Source organism: Felis catus, chromosome A1, assembly GCF_018350175.1.
Source record: "Felis catus isolate Fca126 chromosome A1, F.catus_Fca126_mat1.0, whole genome shotgun sequence".
In the NCBI taxonomy this organism is placed as follows: domain Eukaryota; kingdom Metazoa; phylum Chordata; class Mammalia; order Carnivora; family Felidae; genus Felis; species Felis catus.
Window position 1 is genome coordinate 63265966 of NC_058368.1, and position 21500 is coordinate 63287465.

The following is a 21500-nucleotide window of genomic DNA, read 5'->3' on the forward strand; positions in this document are numbered from 1 at the left end:
ATTGATAACTAAAAAAAGAATGGTAAGTGATTTCCCATAGATATCAGACTGGCTAATGGTATAAAGGAAATAAACACTGTTAAGTTATTTCAGTAAGTCAACAAAGTCTCATCCCAGCAAATTAAAAATTAGTCAAGAACAAAAGAAACAAGTGATGGAATGCAGCAAGAGTTTATTGAGCACCTGATCTTTGAAAGGCCTAGATTAGGTAAATAAGAAAAAAATTTAATATTGAATGGGAACTATTATAGACTGAACGTTTGTATACCCCTAAAATTTATATGTTGAAATCTAATCCGCAGTATGATAGTATTTGGAGGTAGTCCTTTGGGAGGTGGTGAGGTCATGATGGTAGAGCCCTCATAATGCAATTGGTACCCTTATAAAAAAGATCACAGAGAGCTCCTTTGCCCCTTCCACTATGTGACATTTTAATGAAAAATCAGCTGTCTGTAAACCAGGAAGTGGGACCTTACCAGACACCAAACCTGCCTGGTGCCTTGATCGTGGGCTGTTCATCCTTCAGAACTGTAAGAAAAAATATTGTGTTATTTATAAGCCCCTGTTCCACAGTAGTTTTGTTATAGAAGCACAGATAGAGACAGGATATAATATAGGTAAAAATGAATCAATATTAGGATGATTAATGTGAAAGATATAAATAATGATGCTAATGTTAGGAAGGCTCAAAGAAAAATATTCTCCCTGGATAAAGGTTGAAGAGGACATTATTGAGCAGAGAGCTTTTGAAATAGGCCTTGTAAGGAAGGCTAGGATTTCAAAAGGGGAAGAATTTTGTGTAATAGTTCAAACATTAGAAAATACACAGAAGTGAGAAAACGGGGCATATTTAAGTAAGAATGAGTGGTTCATACATGGAAAGATCTGAGACAATAATCTGCAGCAGTCAAATGTGTGACTGGAGTCCTGAAACCAGGCCTGGGAAGTTTGCACTTAATTAATTCTTCAAGGACCTATTGAAATTGTTTGAGAAGGAGGAGCTTCTAATTAAGACCAAATTCATATTAGGGTGCCTAGGTGACTCAGGCAGTTAAGCTTCTGAGTCAGTTTCCACTCAGGTCATGAACCCATGTTTCATGAGATCAAGCCCTGAATCAGGCTCTATGCTGGCAGTGCAGAGCCTGCTTGGGATTCTTCTTCTCCCTCTTTCTCTGCCCTTCCCCTGCTCACACTCTGTATCTCAAAATAAATAAATAAACTTTAAAAAAAGACCAAATTAGTATCTTAAAAGAATTATTTTGCAATAAAATGAAGGATGGGTCCAGCTGCTATCAGAAAAAAAATTGTGAAAGACTTTGGGTTATGAATATTTTTATATTTGTAAAAGGTTATAACATGAAACAAAAAGCAAAACTGGGATGAATAAGTGACAAAGAGTGTGTGTGGCCCATAAAGTCTAATATCTGGTCCTTCACAGAAAAATTTGCCAACCTCTGGTCTAAAGAACATTCATCCTTCCAGCTTCTAAAGCTAAGAGATTGGTTCCTAAAATTCATATGGAACCACAAAAGGCCCCGAATAGCCAAAGGAATTTTGAAGAAGAAGACCAAAGCAGGAGGCATCACAATCCCAGACTTTAGCCTCTACTACAAAGCTGTCATCATCAAGACAGCATGGTATTGGCACAAAAACAGACACATAGGCCAATGGAATAGAATAGAAACCCCAGAACTAGACCCACAAACGTATGGCCAACTCATCTTTGACAAAGCAGGAAAGAACATCCAATGGAAAAAAGACAGCCTCTTTAACAAATGGTGCTGGGAGAACTGGACAGCAACATACAGAAGGTTGAAACTAGACCACTTTCTCACACCATTCACAAAAATAACCTCAAAATGGATAAAGGACCTAAATGTGAGACAGGAAACCATCAAAACCTTAGAGGAGAAAGCAGGAAAAGACCTCTCTGACCTCAGCCGTAGCAATCTCTTACTCGACACATCCCCAAAGGCAAGGGAATTAAAAGCAAAAGTGAATTACTGGGACCTTGTGAAGATAAAAAGCTTCTGCACAGCAAAGGAAACAACCAACAAAACTAAAAGGCAACCAACGGAATGGGAAAAGATATTCGCAAATGACATATTGGACAAAGGGCTAGTATCCAAAATCTATAAAGAGCTCCCCAAACTCCACACCCGAAAAACAAAGAACCCAGTGAAGAAATGGGCAGAAAACATGAATAGACGCTTCTCTAAAGAAGACATCCGGATGGCCAACAGGCACATGAAAAGATGTTCAGCGTCGCTCCTTATCAGGGAAATACAAATCAAAACCACACTCAGGTATCACCTCACGCCAGTCAGAGTGGCCAAAATGAACAAATCAGGAGACTATAGATGCTGGCGAGGATGTGGAGAAACGGGAACCCTCTTGCACTGTTGGTGGGAATGCAAATTGGTGCAGCCGCTCTGGAAAGCAGTGTGGAGCTTCCTCAGAAAATTAAAAATAGACCTACCCTATGACCCAGCAATAGCACTGCTAGGAATTTATCCAAGGGATACAGGAGTACTGATGCATAGGGCCACTTGTACCCCAATGTTCACAGCAGCACTCTCACCAATAGCCAAATTATGGAAAGAGCCTAAATGTCCATCAACTGATGAATGGATAAAGAAATTGTGGTTTATATACACAATGGAATATTACGTGGCAATGAGAAAAAATGAAATATGACCTTTTGTAGCAACGTGGATGGAACTGGAGAGTGTGATGCTAAGTGAAATAAGCCATACAGAGAAAGACAGATACCATATGGTTTCACTCTTATGTGGATCCTGAGAAACTTAACAGGAACCCATGGGGGAGGGGAAGGAAAAAAAAAAAAAAGAGGTTAGAGTGAGAGAGAGCCAAAGCATAAGAGACTGTTAAAAACTGAGAACAAACTGAGGGATGATGGGGGGTGGGAGGGAGGAGAGGGTGGGTGATGGGTATTGAGGAGAGCACCTTTTGGGATGAGCACTGGGTGTTGTATGGAAACCAATTTGTCAATAAATTTCATATATAAAAAAAAAAATACTCCCAATGACCCTTCTTAACCAATCCATGATCGAAATGGAATTTTAAAATTAAAAATTAAATAGAGTTCTTAAAGATTATTTTAGTTAATGTTTTGGATACTAGTATACAAACAGTTGTACAATTATGAAAATTATGATATAGCCTAATCTCTATTATTCTGACTTGTATTATTATTTTTATGTGGATTTCCTTTTATTGACATGATAAAAATCTATTGTTCTTCCTAAAAAAAATAAAAAAAAAAATAAAAAAAAATAAAGCTAAGAGATTGGCATTTTTCATGGTATGTCGAAGTATTTTACAAGTCTACAAGTTAGAGATAATTGATAGTACTGCAAATAACTCTTGCCTGTTAGCATGTAAATAAATTCTATCTGATGGAGGGAAATTTTATTTCTCCTCCCTAACCCCATTTCCCCTATCCCTGTAGAAAAGCGTCAATTTTACTATAATGTATAAAATCATCATAATGCCTAAATGTCTATGCTCTCTGAATCATCTTTTGAGCTGGTTGTAACATCTGAGTACATCCTAAATTCATGAGTTAAATCTTTGACATGTGTTCACTTCATGTTTTTTATGAAAGTCAAGATTTGACATTTGTTTTAAGTTTTTATTTATTTATCTTGAGAGAGAGAGAACATACGAGCAGGAAGGAGGCAAAGAGAGAATGAGAGAGACAATCCCAATCAGGTTCCATGTTCTCAGCACAGAGCACGTCTCAAACTCACAAACCATGAGATTATGACCTAAACCAAACCAAGAGTCGGACCCTTAACTGACCAAGTTACCCAAGTAGCCCCAAGATTTGGTTTTTTAAATAAATTTATCCTTTAAACAATCGGAAAAGAAAGAGATAACAAATCAGAGATGAACAAAGCTATCTCTAAGAACCACAAATACCTCAATGTATCATTAAACACTGTTGAGCTCTGAGTGTCTCTGGAGTTGATTAATTTCAGTTACTCCCCACACATATATGGAAATTAGACACTGGGCAGGAAACTCAGCCCTTTCTTGTGTTCTGGGTGTTATGAGATGAAGACCAAACAAAATCCAGTAATGCAGAGTAGCACTACTCCTACTATATAGTTACCCAGTGGCTGGATGAAGGGAGAACCGTATCCAGTAAAAAATACTAGCATGAAACCTGGATAAGGTAAAGAAAGGCTCAGTGGGTGAGGCCAGATCTTTTGCCTGGACAGGTCAGCAGTTCCCCTCACAGTCATCCTCTCCCAAGTCTACTCAACAGGGAAATATGGGTCCTTTACTTTCTTGAAAATCCTGAGTCTTTTCTTTCTCTTCCCTCATCCTCTAATCTCCTTTTTAGGCCATGACATGACTTCTTCACTCAAATATTTTTCCTTCCTTCTTGCTTCTTCAGACACTTTTTTTCTCCCTTCTAAGTGCTATGCAAAATTCTTTTCCACAAATTATTTCTCAATGGACTCTGATAGTCCATTGAAACCTATATAGCAAATAACTATTTTTGCTCTACAGCAGGAAAAGTTTAATTCTTTTTTTTAAGTTTATTTATTTATTTTGAAAGAGAGAGTGTACGTGCAAGTGTGGAGAGAGAGAGCAAGAGAGAGAGAATCCTAAGCAGGTTCCACGCTGTAGCACAGAGCCTGATTCAGGGTTTGATCTCATGTGAGATCAAGACCTGAGCCAAAATCAAGAGTTAGATGCTTAACTGACTGAGCCACCCATGCACCCCAGTAAAGGTCTAATTCTTAAACTCTGACTGAGTTGATACTTAGGTGTCTGGCATGGTGAAAGTGAGATATTTAAATTTTCAAAGTAAATATTAGTAAAATATGAATTAGTAAAATATGAATTAACTTACCTGCTTCTTATGGGCAATGGCAATGGTACTAGGGAAAAACAAGGTGGATTAAGAAGGAATTATGAATGTGTAATATTTATAAATTGTCATTTTATGGAAAATAGAGATAAAACAAAAGAATTGCTATAAGAGCTATTCTAGTATATGAAGCCTGGTTCATCTGTTAATAATATTTATAGATATGGGGAATTCAGGTCAAGACACTAGTTTGGGAGCTGTTTGGAGAGATTATGACAGGGATTTTTCTCATTGTAAAGACTAATTCGAGTTGTAGTCATTCAACAGAAAAATTTTAAATAGTGATTAGGCCTTAGAAAATGAATGGTGTGAAGTTAATTCTCCTCTATACCACAGATAGGTCATGTTTTGGGGTACTTATTTTGTCTTTTTCACCTAGAGTGGGAACTTTTTCCTGCTCTCATAGAACTTTTCTGTTTTATCCCTGTATTTGAAAAACAAAAACTACAATAAAAATTTTATGTTTGGAATATAATTATATATAAATAATATAATTTTATGTTGGAATATAATTATGGGTTATTCCCTATTTTAAAAAAGCTTCTCCATGCTCTGGTTTCTCTTCAAATTGCATAAATCTTTCGCCTTTTACTAAAAAAGCTTCTCCATATAGCAAAATATGATTATGAACTTTTATTAATCTCTGAAAATTTTAATATCATCATTAATCTTTATTAACTGAGTCCATCGATAATGCATCTCTACAAGATCAGTCAGCAATTTAAGACAATTTTTATCAGTAAAAACTAACATTGGGGGCTGAAGAGATAAGTCATATATCATTTATTTTATCAGACTAAGTTTATATTTTACTGTTGTTATGCAGATATTGAAAAAAGGGAAGACCTCAGGTTTTCTAATTTAGTTTTCTCTGTATGTGTTTTTTTTAATCTGTGGCAAAAAAAGAAGTTCAGACTCCTAAATTTTCCTATACCTTTAAAATAAATAAGTAAAAATTAGAAGCATTTAAAAGTCTGATTTTACTTAGTTTAACAAAAAAAATTGTTTTAAACATCCCCCAATTCTTTTCTCCCCTCATTATTTTGTACAAAATACAATTTCATTTATACAAGAAAGGTGTTAAGTTTTTTAAGAAAATGGATTGTATTCTCACCCATGGCAAATCTATGGAAATCAGCACTCAGTCAAATGAATAATATAAATCCTAGTTTCAGGACTTGCTTTAGGCAAAATATGTCAAATAGGCAATCTCTTCTCGCCTCCCTGGAGACCAGGGTGAGAATCTGACAGGGTAGAAACCAGAAAACACATTACCCTCAAACTGAAATATTGTTTAGGCCCCAGCCGTTTCCTATTCACTTTAAGAAAACTAAGACCCACACACTGCGTGACAGTTAATTCCTTTCAAATAAATTTATTTTGTACAGATCCAGTGGTGAACAAAGATTAATCTTCAAGTAAAATACCAAGAAGAAGCATAAACATGTTTTTTTTCTACCTGTTCTAATGAATTAAACATTCTTTTTTGAGGTAAAACAAAGGCTTAGCTGCCTTTGAATGGCCTAGAGCTAATATAGTGACGTACACACAATTTTTTTTTTCATGGAACTGATTTATTACAGTCCTTCAGCATGACCAAGAGCCCACTCCAAACTAAATCATTTCACTGCTGTCAAAAATAGAATTTGCCAAACAGTATTTAAAATGCAAAAACAGTAATCAAAATGAATCCTTAATGAGTTATTACATATATACTTTTTTAACAGAAACTTTGCTAAAGCAAAGTACTGAGGATCTCTTAGGGGTGTTGCATGCAATTAATCATAAAGATTTTTTTTCTGGGAAAATAAATCTATGTAGTTTTTAAAAATATAGTATTAAGGAGCCTTTTTATCATGAGTTGTGGTAATTAAAGTTTAACTTTGTAAGTAGGACACACAAATCTTTTGAATAGTAAATCTGTCTATTTCACATGTAGTCACACAGGTCAATGCTTTCTAAAGTTTTATGCTGGCAAATTTTCACTAACCATGCTAAGCTTCCTCTTCTGTACAAAATAATTTTTTATACTGCAGGGACAACTACTGCAGCATATCAGAGGCATGCCTTACCTCCAAATCAAACTTATATTAAGCATGGGGTTTAAATTATGCATAATAATTTAATATAGTCCAATATTATAAAAAACAGTTTAATGAAAATATTTTTTATCCAAATGTAATTAATATACAGTGTTATATTAGCTTCAGGTGTACAGTATAATGATTCAGCAACTCTATACACGCCTCAGTTGTCATCAAGATAATTGCACTCTAGGGGTACCTGGGTGGCTCAGTCAGTTAAGCACCTGACTCTTGATTTCGGCTCAGGTCATGATCTCACAGTTCGAGAGGTGGAGCCGCATGTCAGGCCCTATGCTGACAGCATGAAGCCCGCTTGGGATTTTCTCTCACTCTCTCTCTCTCCCTCTCTCCCTCTCTCCCCCACTTCTCAAAATAAATTAATAAAAGCTTAAAGATAACTTTAAAACAAGGTAAATGCACTCTTAATCTCCTTTATCTATTTCACCCTTCCCCCCACCAGATTCCCCTCTGGCAAGCACCAGTTTGTTCTCTGTATTTAAGAGTTTGGTTTTTTGTTGCTCTTTTTCTTTGTTCATTTATTTTATTTCTTCAGTTCCACATATGAGTGAAATCATACGGTATTTGTCTTTCTCTAACTGACTTATTTCACTTAGTCCTGGCCATTGTTGCAAATGGCAAGATCTCATTCTTTTTTATGGCTGAATAATATTTCAGTGTGTGTGTGTGTGTGTGTGTGTGTGTGTATGTAATCTCACAACTTCTTTATCCATTCATCTGTTGGATACTTGGGCTCCTTCCATATCTTAGCTATTGTAAAAATAATGCTGCAATAAACATAGGAATGCATATATCTTTTGGAATTAGTATTTTTGTTTTCTTTGGGTAAATAGTAGTGGAATTACTGGATCATGTGGTAATTCTATTTTTAATTTTTTGAAGAACCTCCATACTGTTTTCCACAGTGGCTGTACCAATTTGCATTCCCATCAATAGTACATGAGGGTTCCTTTTGTCTACATCCTCACCAACACTTCTTGTTTCTTAAAATGTTTCTGATTTGAGCCATTTTGGTAAGTATAAAGTGATATCTTGTGGTTTTGATTTGCATTTCTCTAATGACTAGTGATACTGAGCACCTTTTTCATGTGTCTGTTGGCTATGTGTATGTCTTCTTTGGAAAATATCTATACAGGTCCTCTGCCCATTTTTAAATTGGATTATTTGTGTTTTGGTGTTGAGTTGTATAAATTCTTTATATACTTTAGAAATTAACCTGTATATCATTGCAAATATTTTCTCCCATTTAGTAGGTTGCATTTTTATTTTGTTAATGATGTCCTTCACCACGCAAAAGCTTTTTATTTTAGTATAGTGTCAACAGTTTAATTTACTGAATATATTTTAATTCTACAGTCTGTCTCCCTATTTTCTTAAACTCTTTAGGTTACTCAGGCAAATAAAAATATTGCCTTATTTATGTAAGAATTGACTATCTGTTTAGAATAAAATTTGTACAAATACAAGTATTTTGAGATTACAAAAATTTTAGACCTTTGTTTTTTGAGAGAGGATTAGTGGGAGAGTAGAAAAAGTATGGACTTTTGTTTGGGAGTACTTTCTTCAAATTTGAGTTCTATCATTATTGGCAGTTGGCAATTAGTCTCTGGGAGCCTCAATTTTCTCATCTGTAAAATCGGGCAATAATATAGATTTTGTAGATTTGACAGGCTTGAAAAAGCTGGTCATGTAAATGAACACGCACATGCAGTTGCTCATTGAATTGTAATTCCTTTTTTTGCTGATTACCTGTACCACAAAAGTTTGACAAGAAATGACTTAGATCAACATGCTTTTATTTGAAAGAAATATTTCTTCTAGATTCTGCCTTAGATTCTTGGGACTAGAATACTTTATCAATAAGGCAGGGAACAGGGGCACCTGGGTGGCTCAGTTAGGTATCCAACTCTGGATTTTGGTGTAAGTCATGATCTCAGTTTGTGAGATGAAGCCCTGCTTTGGGCTCTGCTCTAACACCTCAGAGTCTGCTTGGGATTCTCTCTCTCTCCCTCTCCCTCTCCCTCTCCCTCTCCCTCTCCCTCTCCCTCTCCCTCTCCCTCTCCCTCTCCCTCCCACTCCCACTGCCTCTTCCCTGCTTGCACTCTGTCTCTCAAAAATAAATAAACATTAAAAAGTATTCACAAAATAGATCAGGGAATATTTCAATTTTGTTTCCTTCAATTTTTGTCTGTTTATTTGTTTAGAACAGACTCCAATTACAGAATCCTGATGCATTCATATCTAGTCATCTTGCATACTGCCTGGCACTGGTCACCATGGACAAAGACGAATCCACTCATCAGATAAATAATTCTAAGCAGAGTACCTGACTATAAGTTAGCAGTTATCAATCAACAACTATGTGATAGCAAAAGGTAGAATTATAAGCTCACTTCTCACACAATTCACTAAAATTGTTGGTAGAAAAAGCAAACAGTATTATGATTTGACATGTCAGAATTATACAAATTACCACATATTCCAAACTTATCTGCCATAATCAGTCATATTATGTTTATTTGAGAGAGGCATGGTGGGTTAGCAGAATACCAAGATTGGATTTTCAGTCCACCCTCCAATACTAGATTCTGGATATATCATTTAGAATCTTTGATATGCTATTTCCTTATCCATACAATAGCAACAGGGCTACTTACCTTGTCTGTCTTGCACAGTTATTAAGGAGATAAAACACATAAGCTGTTTTGAAATTCCAAAGTATTAAACAGAAATGTAAAGCAGTTGATTTCATTGAACTCAGTATGAAAATTTACTGTAGAGAATATATGCCTCTATTTCCATTTTAGAAGAAAGAACAATGCCATATTTGGCCTACATGGCCAAAATAACAAAGTTATATTTTGCCAAAAAAAATGTTTATATAGGAAAGAAATTAATATCTCTTTGTATGCATTGCCTTGTTGATTTATAGTTTAGAATTAACATGTTTACCTCACAATGAAAGTTAAGAATAAAGCAAAATGAAGCTGGTAGAAAAAAACAGGAGGATTTGATACCAAAAATAAATAAAGTGCAAAATTAACCATGAATAAACTAACTGAGACAGTTTTTGCCTTTTTGCCAAAGACTGACCTTGGTAATTAGTATATCTAACCTGGAAAATATTCTTGAGAAGTATTCACCACTGTTTGCCTTGCCAGCAGTTGCTAGGTTATAACTATACATCTTCAGGTACAATAACATAGCCCATTTTGCTAGTAGCAAAAAAGAGAGACTTGACACTGATGACAACCACAAAAAAACCTAAATTCTATAATTTGAGAAGCATTATATCTGAGTGAATTTATAACAATTTGTTCATTCCATAAATGTAGAAATCCTGTAAATATTTCTCATATTGAAAAATAACACTAATAGTTTTTTGAGAATAAATTTTACTTACAGTAAGGGAATTTTAAAAATACATTTATTTCTACCCATATTTACTTCAAGAAAATTACTTCTTAGTTTCTCATATAGGCTACACATAATAAAAATAATTTTCCATAATTGAGACTTTATATATAAAGGAACCTAATAATACGGGAAGCATGTCAGTAAAGAGTAATCTTTATAAATAAAACTCAGATCTCAGAGTAAATGTAGGAAAATGAGGGAAGGGAAGAAGCTAACATCTCTTGAGCATTTGCTATGGAACTAGCTCAGTGCTTTCGATTTTATAAACATTTCATTTCACCCCACAAAAAAGTTTATACCGTATTGTAACGTTTTTTTAAAGATGAAGAATCTGAGGTGTAGAAAGTTTATTTAATGCTATACAGATAATAATTTATGGTGTAAGAATTTACACACTAAAAAGACCATTCATGGTCTTTATTTACTGCATTATCTTGACTAGCTATCCATCTCAATGCTTCATTACTAAATGTGTCTAACTGCTTGACATATCTACTACAGATTCAATCTTCTTTCTTCAGGTTTTTCAGAGGCTATTTATAGTATTAACAAAAAACAAAGCAATCAATATAAAATATTTACACAAATATACAATAAATTTAAAATTTTTTAACAAATTAGCAAAGTAACAATTATTCTGACAATTGTCAAACAGTCACACAACTTAAAAGGTTTGAAATATTCAACAAAATTACAAAATCAGTTTGCTTTTCTCAATCCTGTTGAGTCTCTTTTGATTACATAAAACACTCAGCAGCAGTCCTCAGCAGGTCAGATAGCTTACACCACCAACTGCCATAATTGCATAGGAGCAACCTCCAGGCAAAAACAAGCTAAATACCAGGAATCTTCCCTCAGGGACAGTACTTAGAAGAGATCTGATTTCCCTTTATCTAAAATGTCTGTCTGAATTGAACAAGTGAAGGTAGTGCCAAATTCCCAAAACCAAAAGTTTAAGCATTCTCACTACTTCATTCATCATTTCTGTCCCAGTCCTCAGACTTCATATAATTAAGATACGGACTTCTGTCCATCTCTGCATTGGAAGCTTAGATGCTTTAAAACCAATATTGAACACCTTAAGAAACTAGAAAAATATGAGCAAATTAAATTCAAACTAAGTGAAGAGAAAAAACAATAATTAGAGCAGAAATCAATAAAATTGAAAACAGGAAATCAGTAGAAAAAAATCAATTAAATTAAAAGGTAGTTTTTGAAAATATCAATAAAATTGGCAAAACATTAGCCAGGCTAGCTAGAAAAAAAGAACCACAGATTACTAATATGAGATGAAAGAGCTGACATCAGTACAGATCCTATGGACACTAAAAAAATAATAAAGAAATAGTATGAGTAACTCTGTGCCCACAAATTTGGTTACTTAGATGAAATGTACCAACTCCTTGAAAAGCACAATCTTCCAAAACTTACACAAAAAATAGACAATCTGATAGGTCTATATCTATTAAAGAAATTTATTCAATAATTAATAATCTCCCTAAACAGAAAACACCAGGTCCAGAAGGGTTCAATAGTGAATTTTATTAAACTTTTAAAAAAGAAAGTATACCAATTTTCTATAATCTCCTTCAAAGGATAGAAGCAGAGGTTATACTCCTTAACTCATTCTATAAGGCCAGCATTATTTTACTACCAAAACCAAATAATGACTCTATGAGAAAAGTAAAGTACAGATCAGTATCTCTCATAAAATCCTCAACAAAATATTAGTGTATCTAATTCAACAATGTGTAAAAAGAATTATACATCAGAACCACGTGGAATTTATCTCAGGTATGCAAGGCTTATTTAACATTCAGTAACCCATTAAGGTAATCCAGTACATTAATAGGCTAAAAAAAAACCAAAAAACAAAAAAAAAACACCTCACATGATTATAGCAATAGGTGAAGAAAAAGCATTTGGCAAAATCCAACACTCATTCATGATTAAAGATTCTCAGAAAACCAGGAATAGAGGGGGAAATTCCTAAGTTTAATAAAGAATATCTATAAAAAACATACAACTAACAAACTTACCAATAAGAAACTCAAAACTTTCCCACTAAGATCAGACACAAAGCAAAGATGTCCCCTTTTTTTTTTTTTTAATTTTTTTTTTTCAATGTTTATTTATTTTTGGGACAGAGAGAGACAGAGCATGAACGGGGGAGGGGCAGAGAGAGAGGGAGTCACAGAATCGGAAACAGGCTCCAGGCTCTGAGCCATCAGCCCAGAGCCCGACGCGGGGCTCGAACTCACGGACCGCGAGATCGTGACCTGGCTGAAGTCGGACGCTTAACCGACTGCGCCACCCAGGCGCCCCCAAAGATGTCCCCTTTTATGACTCCTTCTTTACATTGTACTGGAAGTTCTAGCTACTGCAATAAGATAAGAAAAATAAATAAAAGAGGCAGAGTGGGAAAGGGGAAATAAAACTGGCTTTATTCACAGGTGACATGATTATCTATGTAGAAAGTCTGAAAGAATTAACAAAAGCATTTCTGGAACTAATAAGAAATTATAGCAAGTTTATAGAATACAGGATTAATATACAAAAGTCAATCACTTCCCCAGGTACCAGAAAGGAACAAGTGGAATTTGAAATTGAAAACACAATCACACTGACAGATGGTAATTACACTTATCATGGTGAGCATTTTGTACTGTATGTAAATATCAAATCACTATGTAATATACCTGAAACTAATATAATATTGTATGTCTACTTACATGCCAATTAATTTTTTAAATACCATTTATATAAAAACCAAAAAAGTGAAATACTTAGATATAAATCTAACAAAATGTGTATAAAGTCTATATGAGTAAAAGTACAAAATGAATGAAATCAATGAAGGACTAAATAAATGAAGAGATATCCCATGTTCATGGATAGGAAGACTCTTCCCAACTTGGTCTATAGATTCAATGTAATCCCAATCAGAATTCCAGTAAGTTACTTTGTGAACATCAACAAACTCATTCTAAGTTTATATGTGAGCTATCAAGTCATGAAAAGACATGAAGGAGGCTTAAATGAATACTACTAAGTGAAAAAGCCAATCTGAAAAGGCTACATACTTTACAATTCCAACTATATGACATTCTGGGAAAGGCAAAACTAGGAGACAGTAAAAAAATATATATATATATATATATATAAGATATATATATATGTATATATATATATACATACATATACATGTATACGTATACGTATGTGTATGTGTATATGTATACGTATATGTGTGTGTGTGTGTGTGTGCATATATATATATATATATATATATATATATATATGGTTTCCAGGGTTTGGGGTTGGGGAGAGGATGAATAGGCAGAGCACAGAGGATTTTTAGGGCAATGAAAACACCATGTATGATACTATAATGATAGACCTATCATTTGTCTCAACTCACAAAATACACAATAGCAAGGGTGAACCCTAAGGTAAATTATGGAATTTAGGTGATTACATTTATCACTATAGGTTCACCAGGTGTAACAAATATACCAATTCAGTGGTAAATGTTGATAATAAAGGATGCTATGTAAGAGTGGGGCAAGGGGTATATGGGAAATTTCTGCATCTTCCTCTCAATCTTTTTCTTTTTTTTAATGTTTATTTTTGAGAGAGAGAGAGAGAGAGAGCGAGCATGCACACAAGAAGGAGAGGGGCAGAGAGAGGGGAACAAAGGATCCAAAGAGGTCTCTGTGATGGCAGCAGCAAGCCCAATGTGGGACTTGACCTCATGAACCATGAGATTGTGACCTGAACTAAAGTCGGGTTCTCAACTGACTGAGCCATACAGGTGCCCCCCTGAATCATTTTCTGAACCAAAAATGCCCTAAAAAATAAATCTTTACCCAAAAAAATCGTACTAGATAAAGATAAATTTAATATTTAAAAACAATTTTGAGCATCACATTTTAATTAATGGTATCAAATCACTTAGGTTCAGCACTGACTCAGCAATTTTCTGATGCTTTTGTTGGAAATTAATAGACACAGGGTAGGATTCAAGCTAGCCAGCGATGCAGATCTAAAACTTTTTAGTTGGAGCTGCCATAATAAAATCTAAAATATGTAGTATGTGAGATGAAGTTGGCGGCAGAGGCTAGGAAAAGGATGAAGAAACTGTTAGAGGAAGCTGAAACTGTTCTAGATGGCAACCCATATTCTGTACTGGCAAAACAATTGGTAAAACTGACTCTTGTGGTACCATGGTAACATGGTAACTCTTGCGTACCTAATGAAACTGTTGTACTTGGCAAAGTGATCACCAGGTAAAATATTAAGTATTACATTTAGCTAGTTAAATGCTGGTTGCATTTAGCTGTATAGTCTACAGTAGTATAAGAAGGGATTAACTCAGGCGTGGGGTAGAGAGGATGCCAATTACCAATTTGAAAGTGAATTTGGAGTAAATAGAGTGGCATAACTTGAGATGAAGAGAAGTATACTTTGCAGGTGTGAGGAATGTGAATAAATGGCTCTTAGGGCAGATCTGAAATTGATTACACTTATTGGCCTAGTTCTTCAGTCCTCTCTGTGTTCATATTCTTTACCATGTGATGTTGATTATTGTCTCACTAAAAAGAAACTATCTTCACACTCCTTAAATCTAGACTAGCCTATACCTTACTTTGTCCAATAGAATATAGCAGAAGTAACAGCACATTAACTCCAAATCTAAACTGAAAGAAGTCTTGTGCATTTCTTCTTGCTCTCTTTGGTTCCTCTACTAGCAGCATAAAAATATGTTTGGGCTAGCTTGCTGAAAAATGAAACATGTGAAAGAAACATAGCTGAGTTTCCCTAGTCATCCCAACTATGACTATCCTAGGCTAGCTGAACTGTGAACAGTTGTTCAAATGAATAAGTCCAGACAAAACCAAAATAACTGTTAAGTTAAACTCTCCCCTAGATCACCGACATATTTAATGTTTTAAAACAGTGAATTTGGGGGCTGCCCGAGTGGCTCAGTTGGTTAGCCTCCAACTTTGACTCAGGTCGTGATCTCATGGTTCGTGAGTTCAAGCCCTGTGTCAGGTTCTGTGCTGACAGCTCAGAGCCTGGAGCCTTCTTCAGATTCTGTATCTCTCTCTCTCTCTCTCTCTCTCTCTCTCTCTCTCTCTCTCTCTCTCTGTCTCTCCCCCTCCCCCACTTGTGCTTGGTCTCTCTATAAAAAATAAATAAACATTTAAAAAATTAAAAAAAAACAATTTTAAAGTGGTTTGTTATGCAGCATTATCATGGCAATGGATGACTAATATAGTACAGAAGTGTTCTAATTTCTACTGTTTTAGGAAGCAATAAATTATTTATTAAAAAACAGATATATCAATAAAGAAGGGTCTAAAGATAAAATTAAAAGTCATGAAGTTAACTACAAGAAGAACAAAGACCATAAACCTTATATATTGTCAGCATAAAAAGACACATAGGTACACACACACACACACACACACACACGCACGCACACAGATCTCACGCAAAAAAAAAAACTTGAAAAAACCCAGAAGTACATATTAGATTCCAAAGCTACAAGAAAATGCTGTATACAAAGTATACATCTAAAGCAAAGTGATTCAAAAAAGTTAAATGAAAAAGCTAAGATGAGCCAAGAAATACAATGCAATTACAAAGAAACAAAGAATAAAGAAATATTTTTAAAAGACTAATCAACTTCAGGAGTCCCTATTAATATTGAGAAAATATAATCAAGGTCAAAACGTTACATAAAACAGAAAAAGGCTTTATAGTAATAAAAAAATACAAAATACAATAAAAATCTTCAATCAACTTCTGTGTACCAAATAATGTCAATAATATTCATAATGCAAAACTCCAGTAACTATAATGAGAAGTAATAGAAACACAATATTAAATAGGAGACCATGTCTCAGCTCTCAAAGGCCATAATAAATCAAGTAAATAAAAAAATTACTAAGGATTTAAGGGCACTGATGGCAAAATTAATAAACTTTATCTGATAAATATAAAATGATTTCAACATCAGGAAATTAGAAACTGTATCTTATTTTCATGTGTCTATGAACATTTCATAAAAGCAAACTAAATATTAATTTTCAAAGAAAAGCTTAATAATTTCTAGAAGCAGATATGGTACCAAACAAGCTCTATGTTTAAAATTTGATATAGTTACAATAATTTTTAAAGTAATAATAAAAAAACCTGAAAATTAAAAGAGAAATATTAACTCTTGGACCAAAGAAGAAATTAAAATCCAAACTAAAGAATTTGAAAAGATATTAAGTATGAAACATATCAACTTATAAGATTCACCAAAACCAATGTTCTTCTCTAAGAAAATTCATAGTCTTAACTAATTGTATTACTAAAACTGAGAAATACTAATATGATAGTGGAAGTTCAATTTTAATGAAGCTGTGTTTGAAGTTTCACCATTTAAAACATGATGCTGTCTCCTGATTTCGGATACATTTGTTCTATTTCATTTCCAACTGGATATATTGCAATACAATTCTGACATTAAATCACCTGTAGTTAACATCACACTCCACAGGCTTAGGGCTTAATCTGCCTCAAGACTGCCCTTCTTTCAGATGCCAGCTGTGTTTTGGGGGGACATCAGACAATCTGGACTTCCAGCAAACTGACTACAAATTTGAGGGTTCCCATAATCCTTTCACAGAACTCGAGAAAATGCTATAATTAATTATTACAGTTTTACTATATAAAAGATACACATAGAATGAGTTCTGGAAGGGAACGATGCAGAGCTCCCATGCCATCTTCATGTGGAGGAAGGACATGTCACCTTCTAAGCACATCAGTATTTCCCACTAAGCTTCTAATTATGGTTTTATAATTTAGTCACAATTGACTAAATCATTGGCCATGTGATTGAACTCAATCTCCAGGTCCTCTTTGCTCCCTGGTGGTCAGGCTGACTCAAAGTCCCCAATTCTCTAAACATGTGCTTGATCTTTTGGGGACCAGACCCCATCCTGAAGTTATGTAGGGGCCTACCAAGAGTCTACCTATTAGCATAACAAAGAAAAATTCTAAGTGTTTTTATAGTTCTGTGCCGGGAATCTTGGACAAAAACCAGATAATTCTATTTATATAATTTACTAATGTAACACAATATTTGGACATGCTAAGAAAGCTCCCCATCTGAACCCATAACAGAAGGAAAACAGATGGCTCACTGAAATTAAGATAACTTGGTTTTAACAAGGAGACTATTAAGGTAAGGCTGGAGTATTGAGGAACCTCAAAGGGAATTTCCTTAAACCTGGGATTACCCTAAAGATAGAAGGGAGGAGATTGAAGCATTTACCAGAATTCAGAGGGAGAGAATCATGTACAAAAGCCACCTTGAGGGAAGCAGTAACTTTTTTTTAAGGGATAGCTAGAAGCAATGCTTCAGAGAGGAAACAGGAACTAAATATTCTGACCTCATTCTCCTGTCTGTGATCTGCTTCTGGAAGGCAGGCATTTTCATTGACTGAGCCCAGCTAGACCCCAGGGGTTATAACAGTCTTTTTATGGAGTCCATACAGAAGAGCTTCCTGGGGGCATAGAGTAGGGTAAAGAAATGATCTAGAGGGGCAAATGTAATATATTCAGCACACCATGAGAAATGAGTGTTGAGTTCTATATAAAGCTATCTCAGCATCCATGGACAATGATCTTTTGAGTTCACATTTGGTCTATAATGGTAAAAGCTGCCTAAAATTGAGCCATTTTTAGGTTTCCCCCAAAAAAGTTTACTTAGTAATGATGCATTAATTTTTCATGGGCTGCTGGATGCTAGTGGTTAACTTTGAGGATTTTTACATTGATGTGCATAAGAAAGATGGCTCTACATTTTTCTTATTGTTCCTAATATCTTCTATTTGTATAAACGACGACTCATTTAAATTGTTTCCAAAACATGAATACAAAAAAATACCAAACTAAAAAAGTGAAAACCCTAGTGTCCACCTTTAGGAATACAAAGAACCAAATCTTGGAAGCTTTTCAAACCTAGGCTTTCCTCATCTACCAACCTTTGCTTTAAAGGAAATGGTAAGGGGAGAGAGAGATTCTACAGGGACCACAGCTTTGTTTGTTTGTTTGTTTGCTTGTTTGTTTTTTTGTTTGTTTTTAAGTCCTTCTCCTTACACTTGTATTGTAGGCTTGTTAGAGTAGGTAGTTCTTTGGGCCATGTTAGGGCCAATAAACATTGCCCTTTCTTTTACTCGGTTGTTTTCTCAAAGCATCAACATTAGAAGGACTTATTATCTTAGTAAATAGGAAGCTCAACATTATAATTTAGGAGTTGCTCAGGATTAAATTAGTTGATGTGTAAAAAGCTATCATCACAGCCTCTGGTACAATCTAAATATCTCCCTTTTTCTTTTATAGAAAAAATTCAGTGGTTAATTCTACAAAGAGAAATTCAGGTAGTTTGTAGCATTGGTCATTCTGGCCTTTCTTTGTATTTATATATACTTGACTAATTCTAATAACTAAGATCTTAAAGAATAAAAGTGTGTATGAGCACACACACACACACACACACACACACACACACCATCTGCCTAGTAATGATACTATTTTACCATCTCATTTATTTTTTTTCTTTTTTTCTCTTCAAGAAATGTGCTTAATAAACAATTAGTAGAGATAATAATTGGCCAGTTTCTCTCCTTGTGCAGATGACATTTGAGTCCATAGTAGTGGTGAGACAAATTCAAGGGTGTATTTTACTAGCAAATAGGAAAGATTCTGTGTTCCTCTCCCCAGTCCAAAATTTTAATTGGATGGGTCAGATGCCTCCAACGTGAGTAATTTAACATCTGAAGAGCATATTCTTACAAATCAGAAGAGGTTTCTCAGATATTTCAACATAGCAATGCATATTTCAAAATATCTTTTATATTTTTTCAGAGACATTAAATCTTTCTGAAAAATGAAGTAGGTTAGAAATATTCAGGACAATTCAATGAGTAAATGAACAATGACACGTTTGATATAAAACCAAACAGTTAAAATATTACAACCTATCTGTCACTTAAAACCACTGCCACGTACACTTCTTCATCCTCTTTAAATGTATTTGCCCACCCTTTACTTTAGTATATTGGCAGAAATGTTAAAAAATATAACTAGCATATAGATCAATGTCAACTCTCCTGAATGTTCTGAGAGTCTTCTTCAAAAAGATGTGCACACATTCCAAAAGGCCTGTGTGCTTATAAGTTACTATAGCTCAAATGCTGACTATATATTCTTGGTGCTAGTCAAACACTATGGAAATATTTAATGGTAAAGATAAACCAAGCATTTCTAGCCAGTCACTTTCAACTGAGATCAATACAGTGTAATGATGATTTAGGACGCTTCTTAGTTTAACTTAAGTAATTTTCCCTTCTCTCCTTTGAGATTGTAAATCTGACTAATTGCTTTACGCTCTCTAAAAATGCTTCTTCTTGCTAAGTATAATTGCTACGTCTGGATTCTTCTATGCCCCAAGTAATTTTATGGAGGGCTTACCTACTGATCTCATTATACTTCCAACTCTGATGTATCAGGCTCCATGCTGATATTTACCTACTTCAGTATACTTGATAAATTAAAACCAGACCTTGTTAAATTTACCCATTTGAAGCACAAGTATCACAATCTAATATGGATTAAATTAAACTAATAGACATTTTGGTTCTTCCACCATGGAATATATATTACTTGAATTCAATTTGACTACTGAAATACTAGTACTGAAGGAAAAAAATAATAAGGCTGTTTGTGAAATAGATGTGTTTGGGGAAAGAGTATTCTAGGATAATTTTTGAAGTAGAAAGGTGAAAATATTCTATCATGGCTTATTCAGCTCTGAACTATAAAAGTGGATTTCATGGAAGATAAAAAGGAAAACGAGAATGATAAGAGTAGTAAAAAAGTAAAAAATAATTGCTACATGGTGCTAACATCCCATTGTAAAGCTATTATTTTGATAACCGCAAAGAACTGCCCTTTTAACTTCATCTAACAAAGTTTATTTTTTTCACTTAGACCAGATTATTTCAGTCCCATTAAGAAAACCAATCCAATTTGTTGAACTTTTCTATTGCTTTGCTTCTAGGCTCACAGCTAGGGGGAGGGACAGTCCACAGGTTGTCAATTGGAGCCCCACTTCTTTGAAGTTTGTTAGGGTTATAGTTCCCTATGAAGATTTAATCTTTTGACTGTTTTCTCTGAGTAAAACCTTTGAGCAAATACATTTGCATCCACAGTGAGGTTTCACTTACCTGAAACAGTCTAAGAACAAGTGCTCTCACCTTTCTTAGTTTATCTTTGGAACATTTCTCTGCAGAAAATGTGTAGTGTACACCATTTAGAATATGGAGTAGATGTTCAAGTCAGCTCTGAGATTTAAATGTTAAGGAAAACACAGCCTTTCCAAGGGAAATTATTCCTCTAATCAAAGCTTTAGGACTTGGCATGGACATGTTTTTCCTACAGAGAATTCTTAGATGCAAACAAAAATGGACATTTCTAACTTGGATTGGTGCCACTTTAAGGGGAAAAATAAAATAAAAATTTTAAATGATTTTCAAAAATATAAAACACAATCTATTATAAACAGAGTTTCCTGTAACATACAATAGGGATTTCTTTGATGAATGGGAAGTTCTTTGATGAATGTTAAACCAGACAATAAAGCACTTTGCGTCTATATTATTTATCTATTATTGGGTAACAAATTACCCTCAAACTTAGTAACTTAAAGTGATAAAAATTCATAAATCTTACAGTTTTAGTGCGTCAAGAATTAGCGAGTGGCTTAGCTGAATGATCTGACTCAGCTTTTCTCATGAGGTGATACTGGATGGGGCTGTGGGAAGCTAGTGGTTTGACTGGAATTCAAGAATCCTCCTCTAAATATGCTGACTTACGCAACTATTAGCAGAAGGTCAACACTCACACAGTTGTTGGCAGAAACCCTTGCTGACTTTTGACAGGAGCCCTCAGTTCTTTGCCACAGAGTGCTTTAATGTCCTCCTGACAAGGCAAATGGTTTCCCCCAGAGTGAG

At 34.6% G+C, this 21500-nt stretch overlaps 1 long non-coding RNA gene across 1 annotated transcript in view; it reads left to right on the forward strand.

Annotated features, from left to right (window-relative positions):
* Positions 1–21500, forward strand: part of LOC123384661 — a 37892-nt gene that overhangs the window by 15730 nt on the left and 662 nt on the right. The window lies entirely within an intron of this gene.